This window comes from Musca domestica, unplaced genomic scaffold, assembly GCF_030504385.1.
Source record: "Musca domestica strain aabys unplaced genomic scaffold, Musca_domestica.polishedcontigs.V.1.1 2, whole genome shotgun sequence".
In the NCBI taxonomy this organism is placed as follows: Eukaryota; Metazoa; Arthropoda; class Insecta; order Diptera; family Muscidae; genus Musca; species Musca domestica.
In genome coordinates, this window is record NW_026712249.1 from 48,137,292 (window position 1) to 48,152,461 (window position 15,170).

General features: G+C 35.9%; 1 protein-coding gene across 1 annotated transcript in view; it reads right to left on the reverse strand.

Moving 5' to 3' along the window:
- Nucleotides 1-8,785, reverse strand: part of LOC101887557 (mastermind-like domain-containing protein 1) — a 285,577-nt gene extending 276,792 nt beyond the window's left edge. Inside the window, exons 1-2 of the mRNA XM_059121464.1 lie at nt 8,391-8,785; nt 8,179-8,315 (exon numbers count right to left, since the gene is read on the reverse strand). The gene's annotated coding sequence lies outside the window, so the exon portion shown is untranslated. The remainder of the gene's footprint in view (nt 1-8,178; nt 8,316-8,390) is intronic.
- Between the last annotated feature and the right edge of the window lie 6,385 nt (nt 8,786-15,170).

Here is a 15,170-nt window from a genome sequence, read left to right on the forward strand (position 1 = left end):
ACTTTTATGATTTTATTTATGCCCCACTGAGCATTTGCTCGGCTACACAAGAAGTAATGGAAAAGTTGAAATTGTGGAAAAACTTGAGAAACGACCATTCAAACCTAGCATGAAAACCAGCATCTTTGTTAACTGGATTTTCTGTAAAATATATACACCTATGTATGTGTGTATATTTCATCTACATATGCAATGCATCGAGGGAATATGTGGGGAAGAAGAAATTGTATAAAGGTTAATTTCGTTACATCGAGAGCGATGTATGTAAATAAATAATAGTATTAAGTTATTGCGAATATCGCAAAGAGGTGGAAGAGAATATACTTCGCTGATTTTAAAACTTGTTAATATTTCATAAATATCAAGGGCAAAATGAAAGGATAGGTATACACGGCAATATCCATATTTACATGAGCTAATAGAGAAGTTACAACTTTTTTATGAAGTGATCGGCAAGAGCTAGAACTTTGAAAAATTTTAATGATTCTCACACTCAGTCCGTAAGTTTGAATAAGAAGAGAATTTAGGAAATTCGTTTTCTATAAAGAGGGTGTGGTCCAGTGTAGGTAATTTTCGATCATCGGAAGTGATACCTATAAATAATTTCAAATATCAAATTTGAATTAATTCCGCTTTAAAGAGTGTCACAAATCACCCAAATACCGAATATCTGGAGGTACAGTTATATGGAGACTATGCCAAACTATATGTATAATTCGGTCAATTTACAGCAAAATCAGGTTACAATTATAGAGAAAGTCCAAAAGTCGGGCGGGCCGACTTTATGATACCCTATACCCCTTTGCATATATTGTAGAGCTTCACATAACAAATCGACGTTTTTATGAAGAATTTGTGAAAGTACAAAAGACCTAATATAAGGGGTGCATATTACGACTATGAAGAACAAATATAGCAAATCGGATGTACAATATATATGGAAGCATAGCCACATCTGAACCGATTTTCAACAAATTTGACATACTAATTTGTAGGCTCAATTTGGTCGTAAGTGCTAAATTCCATTCCATTTAGGCTAATATTACACGTTTGGTGCACAATAAAAGGAAAAAGGTTCCAAATCTGAACCGATCTCGATAAAGTTTGGCAAAGGTATTTCTGAGCCGTAGTTGATAGATTTCCCCAAATATCGTCGTTACGGAGTGCCCGACGTCAAGGAAGTGAACGGAAGAAAACAGCAACATCAGCAGAAATGGTTCGAAAAGTAGAGAAGCGACTTGATCGAAACACGCGTTGGCTCATGAGCTGAACATATCGCAATATTCCATTCGGCAAATATTGAAAAATGAACTCGGGGTAAAGCCATTGAAATTCCAAAAATTTCAAGAAGCTACATAGCAACAGAAATAAAACAAGCTAAAAAAAGCTAAAGAGTTGCTTCGTTTGGCCGAATGCTGCCGCATTTGGTTTTCTCCGATGAGAAAACATTCCTTGTCCAGCAGTTTGTAAACAAACAAAATTATCGTGTTTACTTGCCAAAGGGGTCAGGTGAAAATGTGCACCTTTGGTTGGCCACCAGAACTCGAGCACCGGCCATGGTGATGGTGTGGACCACCATGACATCCGATGGTCGCTCTCCGCACGTATTAATCAACCGTGGCATCAGAATAAATGTCGAATATTATCGCGAAAATATTCTGAAGGGTGTATTAAAGCCTTGGGCACGCAAACATTTCGGTCGCAGACCTTGGATATTCCAACAGAACTCAGCACCATCGCACTCAGCACGTGCCACCCAAGAATGGTTACAAAATTAGGTTCGTCGCTTCATTTCCAGCGCACAATGACTACCAAAATCTCCAGATACCAATCCGTTGGATCCAGATCCACAAGTCTGGAATATTTTGGAAATCAAGGTTGGCACTAACAAATACCAAAGTGTCGATCACCTCAAGGAAGCGCTTCTCTGGAAATGGACCAAAGTACCGCAGAGCAACATTCGGGCAGCGTATGACGGTTTCATTGGCCGTTTAAAGGCCATAATTCCTGCCAAATGTGACAAATTCAAACCAATCTAAACGTATTCTAAAATTTGATGCTATTTCCGATGTTCTTGCTTTAATTCAATAAAATTAAAAAAAATGTAAAAAATTGGCGTTTCCTTTGTTGTATTTTTTATACCCTCCACCATACTATGGTGGGTATATTAACTTTGTCACTCCGTTTGTGACTCCTCGAAATACTCATGTCAGACCCAACAAAGTATATACATTCTTGATAAGTATAAAATTCTAAGATGATTTAGCCATGTCCGCCTGTCTGTTGTAATCACGCTTCTTCGAACGAATTGAGATAGAAGGCTAAAATTTTGCGCACATGTTTATTTTGGCAGTAGGCAGAATAAGTTCGTAAGTGGGCCATGTAGGTCTACGTTTTCATATAGCCCCCATATAACGGTACCTCCCGATATTCGGTATTTTGTTGATTTTAGCGTCATTATTCACCGGAATTGTTTCAAATTACGTATTTAGAGTTCGTAATGGGAACTACAGTCTTCTTATAGGCCCCACATATCAGTACCACCCTATATACGATATTTTAATAATTTTAGCCACATTATTCACCGTTTATTTCAAGATTCGAGTTTGAATATGAATAGGCTTGAATAGGCTTAAGACAAACAATATCGTATAGACCCCAATATAACGGCTATATTCGGTATTTTTAAAATTTTAACAGAATTTTTTAAGGATTTTATTTTTGGAAAATTTTTGAATTCGTTCCAAATGGTGGAGGGTATTCAAAGCTCGGCCCGGCAGAAATGCCTGCTTTTTAACTTGTTTGTCCTTATTTTTTTTTTTTTTTTTTTTGGATGCTAGATGAGTTTATGATCTGTCTCACCATTTTCAAACTTTTGCAGAGAAGGTACCAAAAAGAGTATGAACTTTATGAGTAAAATATGTGGCAGAGGACCGATATTTTACATTTTCAAACTTGTTGTATTCATAGGCTAAAATATTGATATGTCCTAAGTTTTTCAAAAATCGGACGCTGATTTCATATGGGATAGGAACTATAAGACTTTCCCGCTTCCTTTTGCATATATTGCAATATCAGGATATTCTTGCATCTGCATTCGGAATCTGAGTACATCCAAATACGGATTTTAAAAAATCCACGACTTGTTGGTCTCAAATCCTTATCAATTTTATTTTTTTTTTATTTATTTATTTATTTATTTTATTTTATTTATTTTTTTTTTTTTTTTTTTTTTTTTTTTTTTTTTTTTTTGAAAAATGCCTGAAACAATGTTTTTAAAAGGGTGACGATGTAATTGTTAGCTTTTCAGGATATATTACAAAAATCAAAACTAAGATTTTTTCCGGGAAGACCTTGAAAATTACTTTCAAAAATGCACATAAAAATATTCTCAACGACACTTGAAGCTTTGTTGTGTAAGACACTAAAAAAGTTTACCGATATATACTATTTGTACTCTGGATCTATTCTAAGCTATTAATATTTCCCTTAAAAATTATGAATTTTTCGCTTAATTTTGTAAAAAGTTGTAGTTGTTTAATTCTTAGTTAATACGTTATAGGTAAATTCTAGTTATTTATTTTCAACTATTGAAAGGATTCCTGAACTACATCCTTTTTCATGAGTTTTAAATTACATAAATTTTAAAAATAAACTCATAACCTATTAAACCTAGAAAAAACAATTCTATCAAAAATAATTTATTTTATTTGTTTATGATATTGTTTACCAATATCATCAAGGAAACTTCGATTTTCTTATTTCTAGAAGGAAGAATATTTTTATATCAGTTTGCTTTGGCACTTCCCACAACCCACACACACACCCCCCTCCACAATAAAGAAATCCACATCAAGTATTCATAACCATTAAAATCTCAGTATATATTTATTTTAGTTTATTATCATTCAATGGAGCATTACTCGCAAGTGTAAACACACTCGAGTACATATGGATTAATGAGTGTTCATTATCACAGCGAAACGATAATGATGTTAATGATAATGAAATTTGAGAAAGAAAAAAAAGAAACAAAAAAGAAACAACAATAAACTGTGCCATGGCAACGGAGACAAAGACAGGAACAAGGTTGACTGGCAAACAAAGACGACGACAGCAACGACATCGAAGTTGACGATGATGATTATGATGATGGGACTGCCGATGACGATGATGATGAAGTTCACGTTAAGTAAAATTTAATTAAAATCATTTCATGGGAAAACCAGCAACATGAGGAAAATCTCTCTCTCGCTCTCGCTCTGTAGCCATAGAAAAATCATCGTAGAGATGGCATAAAAACAATATCCTGCGGTGATAGACAACTCATTTAAGGATGAGAATTTTATCTGTACATGTGTTGTACGTAAATCCGTAGTATTATTTGTTTTTGCACAGCATCACACATACATGTGTACAAACATCTATGGTTTCAATTATTGTTCATATATACATTTGTATATATGTATGTATATCCTGTATGTAGGTAAGTAAATATTTGTATGGCCCGGAATGCATGCAAGGGTATCTTGGGAATTTGAAATGTTCCACAAATCAACAAACGTTTGTTAAAAACATTATGGCAGTTGAACAGTGGTATCGTAGAAGGACAAATGCAGGGATAGCAGCAAATGAACTGATAGAGGGATTACGAAATGTGGTGGTTACATTGAGCAACAGTATCGCGAGAAACCAATTCTTGTAGAAATATAAAGTTTTTAGAGGAAGCCTAAATAATTTTATAGCGCCTGAATTGAGGCTACATTGTGAAATATAACCTTCAAAAGGAAAGTTTGTAAACCTCAATCTGTGTCTCAAATTTTTTTATTTATTTAAAAAAAAAAAGTAAACAAAAATTCAAAAGTTTTTGGGGTACAATCATTAGAAAAAATCATAATATAACATTTTTCTTTTTTATACACTACAACACTATGTGTTGGGTGAATTATAAGTTTGATTGGGCCAAAAATTATGTAACACCTCGAAATATTGATTTCCCACATAGGAAAGTTTATATGGATCTTCCTATCTCGCCGTCCGTCCGTCTTTCCATGTTAATTTGTCCCAATCATGGCCCGATCTTCACGAAATTTAGAATGGAGGTGAAATGGACCAAAAACTGAAAATTTGCAATTGCAGTTATAGACCAATCAACGCGGAAGTTAGCATGGGGCTACAGCTTAGGACTGGGAAGAAGCCTTCTAATTTTGATGGTCATCGGCTAATATTTAGAGGGTGAAATAGACAATAACATTTTTTTTTTAAATAAAAGTCAATATTTCCATTAAACCGCGAATATTTTTAGTCCCGGCGCACAAATAGACGAACAGGACAGTTCTGACCGTTACGTAGATGCCGATAGTAAATATATCGGATATATATAGCGAAATATATACAATGTATATATACAAAGGAAGGGGATGTTAGGTAGAATGCTTATATCTCAAGAATGGCTGGACCGATTTTGACAAATTTTGTCAATTCAGAATGCCCTCTTGACATAAAAGTATAAAATCTAAAAAAAACGCAGAAAAGTATGCCAATAATGATATTTCTTCATATTTTTTATCGCATGTGATTTTTTCAATTTGACTTATAATATTTTGTAATATTTTTTCACCTTACAACACAGGTTGGGAATATTATATAAGTATTGCAAATATCGTCCGATCCTCACAAAAATTTCCATAAGTGTAGGGTTAGGCTCAAACGAGCTAGGCCTATTGGTTTTAAAGATGTCCGCAATATATTTGGGGGTTAAAATGGACCAACAACTAAAAATGTTCCTGATTTTGCAGCCGTTATAAAGGTCACAAATAGAAACCAAAGGACACGAAACCTCTCATAAAGTTAGAGTTTAGGACAGCGAGTAGAATGGACCACTACTTTTGTGTGAAAAAATACCAGCATTACTTACAGGCGATATCCTAAATACACAAAAGCCGAACTTCTGGCTTTTTATGCCGATTTCGTTGACGAATATAGTCAAATATCGTAGACAAGTAAATCATATAGATGAGTCTAAATTTAGAGACCCAGAGGGGCCTCTTGCTTTTGGAGATGGTCGCAAAATATTTAGGGGTTCAAATGAACCAAAAACAGAAAAAAATCCAGATCACACAATTGAAGCCAATCGATACGCCTGAGAAGAGAATTAAGGACAGGGAAGGATTCTAGCATTTTTGATGGAAAATGGACGAAAACAACTAACAGTATGACGGAGTGCTTAAATATTGGGCAAATGTCAAGGTCTCGTGACATCATTTTAAAATCAAAATATTCCAAAATTGATGTGTATATAAGGGGACTTCTAACATGTTGTAGTGTTGTAGGGTATCACATTGTCGGCCCCTCACGACTATAGCCTTTGCTTACTTGTTATACCCTCAGCCATATGGCTACAGAGGGTATATATCATTTGATACTGTCAAAATGTGCCTAGTCGAAATAATGGTTTTAGACCCTAGGTCTCTTTGGACCAAATCCGTTTCAGAACATTTGGAGTCGATCTACCGATGTCCGTCCGTCCGTCCGTCTGTCTGGCTGGCTGGTGCGCACGATAACTCTCGAAGGGAGTATACGATTTAATCCAAACTTGGTACATCGTAATATTTTTGTCAAACTTAGATCGAGTTCGGAGATGGGCAATATCGGTCCACTTCTTCTGGTACCTCCCACACAAAAAGTCAAAATTTTCAAAGAAAATAATTTATTGCACAGAAAGAGAAAGGATAATCCGATTTTGCTCGAACTTTGCGAATCCTAATATTTTCATCAGTGCCAGGTCAGGTGCGAAAATGGACAATATCGGTCCACTCCATCAAGTACTTCCCCCACAAAGGGTCAACATTTTGAATAATTACAACTCCTATAAAATGTGATGTAAGAGTCCGATTGTCTTCAAATTTCACACATCCCAATAATTTTATTAGTCCAAGGTCTGGTGTAAAAATGGAATGTATCGGTCAACTTCTTCGGGTAACTCCCCCACAAAAGGTCGAAATTTTCAAAAACAAAAAAATATATATGTAATTTTTTCTGCACATAAAGAGAAGCAATAATCCGATTTTTTTCAAACTTTGCAAATCCTTATGTTCTGGTAACTCCCCCACAAAGTGTCGAAATTTTGAATACCCACGAAGCTCATAAAACGCCACATTAAGATCCGATTCCATTTAGACTTGGCACATCTCAATATTTCTATCAACACAAGATCTGTTATAAAGGTGGTATAGATCGAACCATTTCTTCTGGTACCTCCCCCATACTTAGGGTTCAAGATTTTGAAAAACAAAACGCTCCAATGAAACAAAATAAGCATCCAAATCTCTTCAAATTTCACACATAAAAATTTTTTTGCTAACACCAGATCTGCTATGAAGTTGATATATATCTGCGAACCCCTTCTGGTACCTCACCCACAAAGGGTCACAATTTTCAATAATTTTATCTGTCATAACTTTCGAAACAATTTAGCAATTCTTTACTACTTGCTATCATCAAATATTTCTCTCAATAAGAAGCCTGATATGAATATGATATTTATCGGAATTTATGATTTCGCATAAAATTGGACATAACTATCCTTTCTTGTAATTTAGCCCAATATTTCGCTCAATATTTTTTATTTGTATCAGATGAAGTATAAAAATGGAATATTTCAGAAGACTCTATATGGTACATCACGCACATTTTAACATTTTCTGAAAATTATTACATATCTCATAAAAAGTGAGGGAGTGAGTCAATATGATCAATTCCAGGAACGTTGGAATATTTATATCATATTTTTGGGTCTGATACAATATGGACAATATTGGCCCATTCCTTCAAAACCGGCTCCATAGAGGGTCAAACGTTTGAATAATTGTAACTCTAGTCAAATATATTTCGATTATTTAATCGAACATAGGCTGAGGGTATATATCTGTCGGCAATACCGACTGATACTTTTTAACTTGTTTTTGTTTATTAATAGCGACTCCTGCCGTTTTTTAACCATTTTAAAATCCTGGTCATATTTTCTCTTCCTCTTGTCTTAAGACTTCCTCCGAATGGCAACTGAATTTGGGACCCCTCTACTGATTTAGATTCAACTTTTTGCCCTACATAACCTTGATAGCACAAATCAAATTCGCTGTCAGTCACTCCTTATCGAAAAAGACCTATATTTCTTACCTTGTCATGCTTCCAGTCACTGTCTTGTTTCGGAAGAGATTCACCCGCAGGAGTACAACGTCAATCAATTGCGAAAAAACACAGCACGTAATCAATTTTTCTTTCTTCTCTCCACCACCATATAAAGGCAATGCAATCTTAGCCGAAGAAAAAAAAAAACAAGATATTTAATAACATTTTGTTTATTTGTATTTATTTTTTTTTTACTTCACCTTATTTTAAAACCGGAAACTTGACATATTAACTTTATTCCTTGCATACACACACACAGATACACACACACCCAAATAAATTTAATTCGTTTTCGTGGTAAAAACAGTTACCCCTTGGACGTTATGAAAACGACCGGTTCTTGTTTTCACTTTTTTTTTCTGCCATCGTGAAAAGGTTATCGGGAATGCGTGGGAAGCGATTATTTATTCTCCATCGGGTGGCAAAAAAGATGATTTGATTTCTTTTCCCGAATAATAAATTTAGCACCCGCAACACTGAACGCGCAAGTTAACTTGTGACAGGAAGTGATGGAAAATATTAAAAATAAAATTATTTGGAATTTAATAATAAATGGGGAAAAATATTTAGTTCTTTATGTTTGACATTTAAGGGAGAACTTCAGAGACCGGGTTTTAAATCAAATATGGAAAATTTTCCAGGCAAGTGTGTATTTTTAGAATTCGATTGCAAAGCTTACTTTCGGCTGTAGTGTCTCATAACCAATAAAAAGAAGATTTGATAATATTTGGCAAAGTAAAATAAATCATTTTATGTTTTAACCTCAAAGTAGATTAATGATACCAAGTTTGAAAATGGACTCTATTATTTTAGTTTCCCAGAAACTATGACATTTTTAAAAATTATACACTTTTTTAACCTCCACCATAAGCTGGGGGTATATTATGTTTGCCACTTCTCATAATAATAATGTTTGATTTCGTAAAACATGAAATTCTATATCGATTATGCACTGCCCAATAGTCTGATCATCTATGAAACTAAGGCCAAATTAGAAGAAATAGGTGCAATTTAAAGTTCCTGGAAACGGCTGAAGCTAGAATCTCGTAATTTGAGTGAGGGTCACTCTTGGTTAAAGATTTAGGTACACCTGGGTATATGGAATCTCGTACTAGAAGGGCACGAAAAGTATTACAAGGTACCAAAAATAGTGCACATTGTTTTTGAGGATGCTGTACAGGGTGAGATAAAAAACTACAACCAAGACAAACGCCACAATTTTTAATTTTTTTTTTAAATTTAATTGAATGAAAGCAAAAAATGTCGGAAATAGCATCAAATTTTAGAATAAGTTTAGATTTGTTCGAATTGATCACCTTTGGCACAAATTATGGCATTCAAACGGCCAATGAAACCGTCACACGCTACCCGAATGTTGCTCTGCGGTATTTTAGACCATTCCCGGCGAAGCTCTTGCTTGAGGTGATCGACGCTTTGGTATTTTTTAGTGCCAACCTTGCTTTTTTAGTGAAAGACACAATAGACCAACGGATCCGGACAACGAATGTTTTCTCGTCGGAGAAAACCAAATTCGGCAGTTCACCACTATCGGCCAAGCGAAATAACTCTTTACCTCTTTTGAGTCTATTTTCTTTCTGTGGCGATGTAAGTTCTTGCACTTTTTTAGAATTTCAATGGCTTTACCCCGAGCTCATTTTCCAATATTTGCCGAATAGAATATTGCGATATGTTCAGCTCATGAGCCATTTTCGGCCACTGCGACGCAGGGTTCGATCAAGTCGCTTCTTTACTTTTCGAACCATTTCTGCTGATGTTGCTGTTTTCTTCCGTCCACTTCCTTGACGTCGGGATACGCTACCAGTATCATGGTAACGGGCGATGGTACGAGACACATTTTTTTTTTTTCATTCAATAGGAGTGTAGGATTGGGCTATGTAGGAAGTTTTGGAAATTCGTACTTATATGTACTTAATTGTCATAAATTCGGTACAAATTGTAATTATGATTCTGGAATTTGGAATGATAGTCACTGATGGTGTGCAAAGGATTGTTGGAAATTCAAACTTTAAGTTTACGAATTTTTTCTTAAAGGGTATTAAACATCTAAAACGGTACCATTTGGTAAACGGATATAGCTAAAAACTTAAAATTCTGTTTGAGAACCAAGGTTGGAAAGTTAGTTTGATATCTGTACTAAATGGTACTAAATTTGGAACAATTGGTTTAGGGTAAACGGATTAAGCTGGAAAATTTGTACAGGGTTGTCCATATTCGACGGACCCATCTGGCAACGCCATAACTTTTGACAGAGATGTCACATCGCTTAATGACATACCGCGTTTTAAGCGTCAGTCCAAGCAGATTTTTACCATGAACCAATACAGGCCACGCGAGCGCTTTGAAATTTACATTCAACAGATGAAGTCAATTGTGAAAACTCAACGTGCTTTTAAAACAATAAAAAAAGGTGAGAAGTGCGCCTTCTAAGAACACCATTAAGCGTTTATACGAAAAATGTTCGACTGGTAAGGCTCTTTCTAATCCGAAGAGGCCATATAAAAGTCGACCAAGGCGATCGGCCGAGAATATCGCTGCCGTACGAGCCAGTGTTTAGAGGTCCCCAAGAACATCCAAAAACCCGTTCTCAGCAGTTGGGCATGGCTCGGTCCACTTTACAACGGATTATTCGCATTGATTTGCATTTGTTCCCGTACAAAGTTCAATTGACGCAAAGAATGTTGCCTGCGGACAAGCCTCGTCGATTGGAATGGGCCCAAAGGTCCGTCGAATATGGGCAACCCTGTATTGGTGGTAGTATTACGATGTGTATTAGAAATGTGTACTACAAGTGGCCGAAAAGTATTAAATAGTACTATATTTGGTGCTTGACATCTGAAATATGATATAAGGGTCGCTGTTCATGTGTATCCTGGACTTATGGAGGTGGTTTCGGAAATGTGTACCACAATTGTAAGAAAAGTACTAAATTTGGTATTGGGTGAAGGTATAAGGCTGTAATCCTAAAGTTTATATCTGGGATTGACATATGGAGGTGGTTCTGGAAATGTGTGCTAAGTGTGCGAGCTGTACGAAAAGGTACTTAATTTCGACCATTTTTACCAGCTTAGGGTGGACAGATGAAGCTGTGATTTTAAAAATTTGTATTAGGATTCCTGTTGGTGGTAGATTTGTGATAAAGAGCTGGTTTTAGTAATGTGTACTGCAAATGCACAAAATGTACTAAATAGTACCATATTAAGTACAATTTGTAATTGGGTGAACATATAGTGCTTGAAATCAGAAATTTAGTATTAGGATCGCTGTTCATATGCAGCTCAGACATATGGAGGTGGTTTCGAAAATTATACTATAATCGCACGAAAAGTACTGAGTGGTACTATGTTTGGTATTCAATTCTCAAATTTAATATTTAGATTACTGATGGCATCTTAGTTTGCGATTTGGCGATGGTTTGAAAATACGTTCTATATTTGTACGAAAATTACTAAATGTTACTAAATTTGTTATTGGATGAAGGGATTGCTATTGGTATCTGGAATTGAGATACGGATGTGGTTTTGGAAATATTTACTAAAATTGTACGAAAATGAATAAATAGTACCAAATTTAGTGTTGGGTGAAGGAATATAGCTGAAATCTTGAAATTTGGTATGTGGTTAAGATATGAAGGTGGTTTTGGCTATTTGAACTATAATTTTTCGAAATGTACTAAGTGGTACTAAATTGGTTAAGCCATAAAGCTGGAATTCTGAAATATGATATGGATACAAAGTTGGTGTCTGTTGTTGAGAAAAGGGGCATGCGTGCTACAATTGCACTAATGGGCACTAAATTTGGCAATGGGGGAAATTTCAGAGCTGAAATTGGATATCAACAGGTAGAACACATCCTAGTTGAAATTTTTCAGTATTTATTTGTATAAACCCCATTTCCAACAATACTTTTTGGGTTTTTCGCTTCGTAACATTAGGTATTACTGAGGCTAAGTCAACATTTTTTTCCTAATGAAATTTTTTGGTCCGATCCAACCAAATGCTGTTTGTTAAGCTTAATTTATTTAAGTTTTTTCCAATTTCCAATTCACTTTATGTTTTTCATATCCGCTAGTGGTTCCCATTTATCCGTTTCCCTAATGACGCATATTCGCTGTGCTTGCAATAAAGTTGCCTGTTTTTCCTATTCCTGTCGCTGTCGTTTCCTCCGCGTTGTGTGGAGATATAGGTTGGACGTCTGTCTTCCTACATGTTCGTAGCTGTCATTAACAAATTGCTTAACTGACACATTGCAGTGCGGATAATGTGCCGTAAATTGAAAAGTGCTAGTGAATGATACTAAGAAAGATATTCTTGTCTTACATTTCCAGCGGAAAGCAAAGAGGAGGATAGAAAAATAACGTTCCAGAAACCTGCTTCTTTAAATGCAGTTTTCTATTGCAGATTCTCAACGCTCTATTTCATGCGATATGATACAGGAACATGATTGATGAGGATGAGGGTGATGAGGAAAAATATAGGACTCAATTTTTTCTGCATCGAATGCAATTGTTATTTTCATCAAGGGTGTGCAAAATAGTGGGATTTGGCACCGACATTATCAAAGGGCGGTCCAAATCCCTTCCGAAATGTTAAATTTTCAGATATTTTTAGGAAAATTTAGGTGAAATATTTAATTTGTTGCATGTTGCCATTCGTTGTAAGTTGTACGTCAGAATCACACTCTGAGTCGATTTATGCATGTCCGTCTGTTCATGTATTTTTGTATACAAAGCACAGGTCACATTTTTTGTCCGATGCAAATGAAAATTCGCACAAATCATTTGTTTGACTCAAGGACGAACCGTATTGAAATTGGAGATAATTGGTCAAAAATTAGATATAGCTCCGATATACATCTTTATCCGATTTGGACGAAACCCGGAAAAGGTAACCTATCTTCCATCTTGCCTTTGATAAAGTCATTTGCCTTTTGCTGACATTATAGCTGGTTTTTGGTAGACTCCCGGGCCAACTGTCCTTCTGCACATGTCTTTATAAAGTTCCCTGCGTCCTGTTTGTCTATAATAGAATCGTGATTCCCCGCTCTCACAAATCTGCTGGGCTATAACTGATCTCTGGCCGTTTTCTCTAGAATAGAGCCTTTAGCCCGTTTATTATCGAAGCTGTGCTCTCTGGGAGATCTTCTATCAATAAACTTAGGAACGGATTTCTGCCAATGGCAAACCACTCTAAAACGTTCCTTCTACAAAATACCTCTAAAAGATTTTTGGTTTACAGAAGGCATTACAGCTGGTTCTCGGTAGCGTCCCGGACCACTTGCCATTCTGCACCTCATTATAAAATTCCTAGACTATAATAGAGCCTTGACTCTTTGGTCTATCAAATCTGCTGGGCTCTCTGGGAGATCTTCTATCAATAAGCCTAGGAACGGATTGCATGGAAAACCACTCTAAAACGTTCGTTTTATAAAAGTAGCTTTACAAGATTTTTGATTTCCAGAAGGCATTACAGCTGGTTTTCGTTAGAATCCCGAACTACCTGCCATTCTGCACACCTCTTTGTAAAGTTCCTATACTCCTTGCTGGCTCTATAATATAGTCCTGACTCTTTGGTCTCTCAAATCTTTTGGCTCTCAGAAAGCCATATTTAATATAGATCGTTCACCCTGCAAACGGCTTTTAAAATATCAGCTGTTTATAGACACCGATGAAAGATCTTCTGTGCTATGAAAGATATTCTATCGGAAGGCCACCAGACGGTTTTCTCTCAATGGAAAACAACTATTAAATTCCTTCTTTCATAAATGATCTGTAATAGGTTTTTTGGATTATAGGAGGTCCCTAGAGGGTCAAATGTCCCGTTTATTAAAGTCTTTGGAAAACTTTCTGTATTTAGACGACCTTTAGATATCTTTTGTACTCCACAGATTCTCCTATCTCATATAGAAGAACTTTCGAAAGGACTTTTAGATGGAGAACATTCTTTAAATTCCATCAGCCATAACCGTTTACCCTTTCGAACCCCGTGTCGCACTGGCCGAAAAATGGCTCGTAAACTGAATATATCGCAATATTCCATTCGGCAAATATTGAAAAATGAGCTCGGGGTAAAGCCATTGAAATTCCAAAAAGTGAAAGAGCTAAAGAGTTGCTTCGCTTGGCTAACGTGGTGAACTGTCGAATTTGGTTTTCTCCGATGAGAAAATATTTGTTGTCCAGCAATTTGTAAACAAACAAAATGATAGTGTTTACTTGCCAAAGAGGTCAGCTGAAAATGTGCACCTTCGGTTGGCCACCAGAACTCAAGCGCCGCCCATGTTTATAATGTGAGCCGCAAACATTTTGCCCGCAGACCTCGGAAATTCCAAAAGAACTCAGCATCATCGCACTCAGCACGCGCCACCCAAGAATGGTTACAAAATGAGGTTCCTCCACCAAATCCACCAAAATCTCCGGATACCAATCCGTTGCACTATTATGTCTGGAGTATTTTTGGAAATTAAGGTTGGCACTAAAAAAAACAAAGGGTCGATCACCTCAAGCAAGCTCTTCGCCGGTAATGGGTCAAAATACCGGACGGCTTCATTGGCCGTTTAAAGGTCATAATTCCTGCCAAAGGTGACCAATTCGAACAAATCTGAACTTATTCTAAAATTTAATAGTATTTCCGACATTTTTTGCTTTCCTTCAATAAAATTAAAAAAATGTAAAAATTACGGCGTTTGACTTTGTTGTAGTTTTTTTATCACACCCTGTATATATGTATTATATTGAACTAACCTTCACAAAATTTTGCAGGGAGAGATATTCAAAATACCTAAAACTTTGAAGTGCCGTTATATATGGCCGATACATAATAATAGATTTATCTTCATAAAATTTAGCTGGGAGAGATTTTGTTAGCTCAAAACTCAAAATGTCAAGTTACTCATGATTAGGTTCGAAATTGTGGCCGAAACCTTCGAAATACCGAAAATTAGGAGGTAGAGTAATATAAGGGCCT